This window comes from Hevea brasiliensis, chromosome 16 (assembly GCF_030052815.1).
Source record: "Hevea brasiliensis isolate MT/VB/25A 57/8 chromosome 16, ASM3005281v1, whole genome shotgun sequence".
Taxonomy (NCBI): Eukaryota; Viridiplantae; Streptophyta; class Magnoliopsida; order Malpighiales; family Euphorbiaceae; genus Hevea; species Hevea brasiliensis.
Genome location: NC_079508.1, coordinates 12,072,952 through 12,080,892, shown reverse-complemented (window position 1 = coordinate 12,080,892; position 7,941 = coordinate 12,072,952).

Genomic DNA, 7,941 nt, shown 5'->3' with positions numbered 1-7,941 from the left:
AAATGATTTAGAGAAATCATTTATGGTAAGAAAGAGTTTTGATAATATTAAGAGTTAATATCATATCTCATTGCCAATTAGTGATGAGCCTAGTGAGTCACACACATACACAAGTTAATCACCAAGTTAAATGTGATTTAATTGATTGATTAAAGAGTTTAATTGATTAGTTAAATAGCTTTTATTTGTAATAAGATTGCAAAGTCCCTAGCATGGCTTGAAACCAAATCTAGGTTATTGGATGTATAGTACAAGTTAAATTTATATTTAAAGTGTTTAAATATGAATTTAATTGTGAGAAATTAATTAATGAAGATTAATTAATTAATTTATATTTGATATAAATTGATTAGAAGAGAAGAAATAATGATTTTGGGTTGAGACTCAAAATTAAAATATAAGGGTAATTTGGTCATTTCACAGTGTGACATGTGGCACCATATAAGCTTGCCATTTGTCTTCCTATCATGTAAGATGATCAAAGTCAAGATTAAGTCTAGCTTTAACACTTGGCTTAATGTGATTAAGTCAATTAAAATTTAGATGCAATGTGGTTATGACATGTGGCAAGGGTTTTAAGTGATGACCTAATTATAAAAGGGAAAAGAAAGAAAAATTTAGCCACTCTCTCCATTCTCTCTTATGTGTGGCGGCACCTATTCTTCTTCCTCTCCTCTTCATATTGTCTCATCAATTCAAAGAGAATTGCCAAAATTTCTTTGAATTAAAATTGCTAGAAATTGTTTTTAGTGTTCTATATACATATACAACTTCTCTAAAGGTAAGAACCCAATTTATAATTAGTTGGCAAGGCTTGAGAAGTAAGATTAGGGGATGCACATTGGTGATCTTAGTGTAGACAAGCTAGAGGGATAACACTTGGGGTCCTAAGTGCTTCCTAAAGGTGCCAATCACATCCATAGTGCATCAAAGAGGTTAGTGCTCTAACTCCTCTTTTAAACTAGGGTTTAAATGAATTAATTTGTTAATTCACAATCTTGAATAGCAAACATAGATCCTAATACATATTAAAAGTGTTTTAATATGCAATTGAGCATTAAAATTAATTAGGCACATAAAGTATGTGGTATGATGCATGTAAGCCTAGAAGAAAATTTTTGTAATTCAATGCTCTAATGAACAATTTTTCATGCTTTCGCTCCTTTTCAACTTTAGACTCCCTTCAATGATAGCCCCAGCCTCCATCTTTCTTGCAACATCTACTATGGAATGAAAGTTGTGGGTTTTTGTAGCCAAAATCAATGAGAAATATCTAGAGTGCAACCTCTGAGTGTACCTCTTCACTTTCTTATCCATATCATACTTCTGATCCATATGTTACAAAAGATCAACAAACTTATATGTGTACTCGTCAACACTCATATCAGTAGTCTGTCTTAATTGCGCAAACTCCACCACCTTCAGTTCCTTAAAGCTTTCTAGGAAACCCTAATTGGTAAATTCTATCATAAACTGAGACCAAGTCATACTGTCGGCCCCGTCAACAATATAGGACTTATACCAATCCTTCCCTTCTTACATTTTAAGGTAAAGCTGACCATCTGAATGGCCCTACTATTACTGGCATTCAATTTGTAGGCTATCATTTTGACTGCCCTAACATACTCGAAAGGATCATCCCCTTGTTTGTACTTAGGAGCATCCAGCTTTAAGTAGTTCATCATCTTTTCTTTACCTTGACTACTTATTATAGTCTCTTATATAGGAAATGTAGGAGCTACAAGGGGTGGCTATGGTACTTGTTCTCTTATAACTCCCTCCATGGGATTTTGAGTTTCCATGGTGGTTGAAGAACTTTAGGGGTACTATTATGGAGGGCACAGCGATATAGGATGTACAGAGGGAAGTAAGGTGGGTAGGGCATGGAAAGAGGATATTGGGAATAGCCCATAAACCCAAGGTTTCCAAAACTTCCTTATTAATGATATCAATACCTAAACCCATACTTTGGTCCTGATTGTGGAGGAGATACAAACTCTGACTCATCTCCTCCTTCCTTAAAACTATCTTCTCCCATCCTTCCCATACCAAAAGGCTCAGGATTCTCATGCTATTGTGAGAAGCCATGGGAACTCCTTCGTGCACCTGTGCAGTCTCCCTACTGACTTCAAAGGACATTCTAGGACTTCTTGAAGATTCTCCCCTTCCACTTTTGCTTGCTCTCTCCTTGACAATAGGGTTAGTGGGTAAGGCTTCAATAACTTCATTCTCAGGTAGAGCACCATCAACCAAGTGGACCATCTTGAACCTTGTATTTTTGAAACAAACAAGAACTGAACACATAAAAAGTTCATGTGCATTAATCTAAACACACAACATATAATCAAGCATAACATGAAACCTAACATATAAGGACTCAACCTTTCTGGACATGTATTTTCCTAACTATGCTAGTCAACATACTTCCTTTAACCTCTCTTTTATATTTTTACTAGCATATAGGACCACTCATCTAGCCTAGAACTTTGATACTAACTTTGTAACAACCCAAGCCAAGGGGTCCACATCGCGCCAGGATCGGTCAACTTAAGGTCAGTTTAACTCAAGCAAGCCTAAAGCCTATAAAACATACACATTTTCCTGTACCTTACCTTCTAAGTATGCTTCAAACTATTACATCTTAGTCCTTTCAACCATACATAAAGGTCTTTAACATAAAAATGGTTCATAATTTAAACCTTAACATATATAAGTTCTAAAGTGCAATGGTCCAACACACATACTCCCAAGAAAGGGTAGTATAAAATATACATCATCATATTTAAAAATATTACATAACTTCAAATTCTTTAAATTACTAGCACAGTACTATCCATCCACATTTATATGTCCATCTACCCATACATCATACCTAAAGGGATGGCTAAAGCTACCCCTGATGCTCTCTCTTCAAATAACTCTTCTAGTCTTATAACCCTGCATCTGAGGGGTAGGGGAATGGGCTAAGCTTACACAAGCTCAGTGAGTAAACTAACCAACATTAACAATATCATTTATTCATAAAAATGCTATGCATCATTCACATAGGTTTTCACATCACAAATATTTCACGTAGGATGGACTTGTTACCAGCAACTGCCCAAACTTTTACTTATAACATGACTTGTGCCATGTGTTAGTAGTACGCCCTAGAACATATCATTTAATATGTATCTTGTACATCTCTTATTAAAAAAAGACATTTTTACTTTTCCGTTTACATAATATATTTATGTGTAATAGAAAAGGTCCATTGATATTTTGTTAGAAATTCTATTCTTAAGTTGTTAAGAATATGAGTGACAGTATTTCTAGCACAAAGTATCACAAATAGGTTCACAATCGAGGATACTTCACAATAAGGACATGACTTATCCAGTAAAATTGTATTCACGTTTGTTCCCAAGTTATTTACACGAGATATAAATAAGATGGAATGGTGAGTCTCATGCCATATAACAAACATGATAGGCACTTATATATGATAAGTAAGCCGAACCAGTGACATTTATGATAAGCACATAGAGTTTACTCTTGTCAATGTATTGTCATAAATCATATTAGTGCATATAATCTTTAGACCTGAGATAGCACAGTTATCTTGTATATAGGTGGTTTGAGTTTGATACTGCTTTCATACTTGTACTGTGTATGAGTATATGGGCATGTGTTGGCTCCTACTAGTTATATAAGGAGGTAGGTGTTGATCAAGATGGAATCTGTTACCCTAAGTAAATAGGGATAAAATCCTATGTTCATTTAATTATTCTTGATGTTTTAAGTTCCTGGCCAGGACAGATAGATTTAATCAGAAAAGAGTTTCTGATGAGGAAATCTTTTTAATAAAGAACTGGAATTAAAAGAGAACATAATATTCATAGCAAATGGGATTTGACATAAACCATGACTCCAGCTCGAATTGGGATTTTGTAACAGAGAGATTCTAGTGCATAGTAACACATGATTATAGGTTCATTTAAGGTAAACCTTATTACTAATTGGGTGGCCATAGAATGCTATGCTAGGTGTTAACCATGGTCTATGAGGTGCATAAAATGATTTAGAGAAATCATTTATGGCAAGAAAGAGTTCTGATGATATTAAGAATTGATATCATGTCTCATTGCCAATTAGTGATGAGCCTAGCAAGTCAGACACATACACAAGTAATCACCAAATTAAATATGATTTAATTAATTAATTAAAGAGTTTAATTGATAAATTAAATAGGTTTAGTTTGCAATTAGATTGCAAAGTCCCTAGCTTGGCTTGAAACCAAATCTAGGTTATTGGATGTATAGTATAAGTTAAGTTTATATTTAAAGTGTTTAAATATGAAATTAATTAATGAGAAATTAATTAATAGATATTAATTAATTAATTAATTTATATTTGATATAAATTGATTAGAAGAAGAGAAATAATTATTTTGGGTTGAGAACTCAAAATTAAGACACAGGGATATTTTGGTCATTTCATAGGGTGACATATGGCATCATGAGATGGTAACACATTCCACTACACATAAGCTTGCTAAATGTCTTTTATTCATGTAAGATGATCAAAGTCAAGATGAAATATTGATTTGACACTTGACACAATGTGATTGGGCCAATTAAACCTAGAGCCAATCAGAAGGTAACATGTGGCAAGGGTTTTAAGTGGTGATCTAGCTATATAAGTGTAAGGATGAAAGAACAAACACACAATCTGCTCATTCTCAAAAGGTGTTGCCACCCTTGGCTCCCCTCCCTTCTCTTCTTCTTCATCTCTCATCATTTTAAAGAGATTAGTAAATAATCTCTTAAATTAAAAATACTAGAAATTGTTTCTAGTGTCCTGTTTACATTTGTAATCTCTCAAAAGGCAAAACTTGATTTTCTAATTCATAGAAAAGCTTTAGAAGCTGTTCAAGAGCTGCCATAGGTGATCTTGGTGTGGACAAACTAGAGGGACAACATCTGGTGTCCTAAAGACGCATCCCAAAGGTGCCAAACATACTGTAGTGCATCAAGAGGTTAGTGCACTTGTTCTTGATCTAATCTAGGGTTCTTAAAATTAATCTGATTAATTCTAAAATCTTAAATGGCAAATGTAGATCCAAAAACATATTAAAAGAGTTTTAATATGCTGTTTATCATTGAAATCAAATAGATAAAAATAAATCTTGCATGATGCATGTGACCCTAGGTGAAAAAGTTTTGAATTCAATGATATAAACTTATGTTTCTCATGCTTCCGATCCTTCAATTGGTATTAGAGCCACTATATTTGCCATTTAGATTGCTGATTATATGATTTAATTGTGTGGTATGATCATGAGATGATAGATCCATTGCTGGTTGTAAAGAAAGGTGGCGGCTTGGTGATGAACACCATTGTGTGCGCAAGGTTTGTTCATCCCTTATGGTGTGCATGGTTTTAAGCAATATTTGTTCAATTGTTGTATGATCTAATGCTCATAATTATGTACATTTTATATCTAATTAAATTGTTTAATTAGAGTTTTAAATCACACAATTAAATTTTGATTCAAATCTGAATTTTAAAAGTTGTTTGAATGTTATTCAAATCTGAATTTTTTAAGTTGTTTGAATGTCATTCAAATCTGAATTTTAAAAGTTGTTTGAATGAGATTTAAATCTGAATTCTTAAAGTTGTTTTCATGTGATTCAAATCTGAATTTTAAAAGTTATTTGAATGTGATTCAAATATGAATTTTTAAAGTTATTTGAATGTGATTCAAATCTGAATTTTTTGAATTTGTTTGAATGTGATTCAAATCTGAATTTTTAAATTTGTTTGAATGTAATTCAAATATGAATTTTTAAATTTGTTTGAATCATATTCAAATCTGAATTTTTAAGTTGAATATGAGATATTCAATTTAATTTAAGTATGTATGTTTTATTTAGTTGTTAAATAATGATATGCATGATGGATGATCATAGACTATAAAAAACCAATGTGATTGGATTTATTTCTTTTATGTTTATTTGGGTTGTAATTTAAATTAATTTATTTCAATTTATTTTTAGGCATGTATTATTAAGGTTGTAATAATTTTTTTGTTGTAATTTCATTTATTTAGCTCTTGTAAATTCACCTTGGTATGCCAAGGATTACTATGTAATTAGATTGCAAGAAGATCAAGGAGGTTAAGAGCATTGGTGGGACTAGGGGGAGGAATTCAAGATCAAGTGTTGATTATGTACTCCTTCAATAACTCTTGTAATATGAATGAATGAAATGCACCTAGGGATGCCCTGATTCAATTCTTAGTGGCTCATAATTGAATCCCTTAGAAAGTCCATGATCATACCATATTTATTGTTTATCAATAAATGGATGATATGTATGGTAATATATGCAAGTATATGATATATGCATGCTAAATGGATAATGTGCAAAGTGAGACCTTAATAGTAATTAGGATGACCATAAAATCTTCCAAACAAATGACTAAGTTAGAAATGCTATAATTAAAGTAATTATAACATGGTCCCTCCATTGGAGCAATTATTTTAAGAAATTTTAAATAGTTGCATATGATACAATTAATTTAAGAGATATTCTTAAGAATAATTGTTAAGCATGAGATGTTGTGAATATGTAAAGTGGCCAATATTGGATGTACCTGAGGACATTAAAATTATTTATATAATTACTGGCTCAATGGGATCAACTTAACTAATGCAAGATAAGTCAATAATGGATGTACCTGAGATTTTGAGCATTAGGGGCTAGGTAAAGGATTGAACCTCACATGAGATGTGATAGGCAAGGAGTTGCTCACTTATAGTTTATTGTAATTCCAATAATGGATGTACCTGAGGATGATCAATAGAATTATAAGAATTCAACCACCCACTAGAAATCTATCCAACTAGGATTTCCCGTTTTCTACTTTGGAAGTGTAGGATTCGCTAAGTTAGTGGGAGGACCAATTTGATTAAAAGACCATAATCATTTTGGTTAATTATGTGACACCCCTTACCCATCTACAGTGTAGCCGAGCAAGTTATGCCACTCAGTGTGCCGGAGCACCAATTTATGTTTCTATTACAATTTATCCCTTTAAAATTCATTTATTTTCAATTTTGATAATTCTGAATTTATCCACAAATTTTATAGAAAATCCGACAGAGTGCCTACAGAATTGAAAATAGCTTCTTCCGAACTGCTTAAAAATGCCCAAAATAATTTCCAAATCCAAACTCCATTATACACATTCAAGTCAATCTCTAACTCTCTATCTCAAATCACAATACTATTTCCAAAACTTTTTCTGTTCACTTCATCACTAGAAGAATATTCACAAATAATTCTCAACATTTTATTTATCAACATACATAATTCTAAAATCTCAATAATCAAATTTCATATATTTACATTAATACATAATTACAAGAGTTTATAGTTACAATCCAAACTAATACAAAATGCAAAATACAAAAGGGCCACCTATAGTCCTAATGTCCTACCATATGCAATGCATGTGAGGTGACTCGACTCTTGATGCAACTCAAGAGTCATCCCGTCTGATATCTGCTGGGCTCCCCAGCTAGGTCTCCAGTACCTGCGCGTGGCAAAAGCGACGCGCTAAGCAATTCTGCTTAGTAGTGACAATATAAAATAAAATAAAATAGAATAAAATAATTATGGAGAATGTATGATTTCATTTTATTGTAGACTTAATTTCTGGTATTATTTGTAGTATTATTCACTTAAAAATTGATAAGGTTTATTATCATTGCCCGAGTAACCCATACTAGTTGACTGGACTGGATAAATGGGTAAACTGACACTGGGTACTAAGTACCTTAGACCATCACACCATTGGTCACATTGTGTCTCTCGATGTGCAACAGAACAGCTAATAAACTGTGATAATTATCAGGGTTAAAACCCAAGTATATCAACTCAAATAACTTAGCCAAA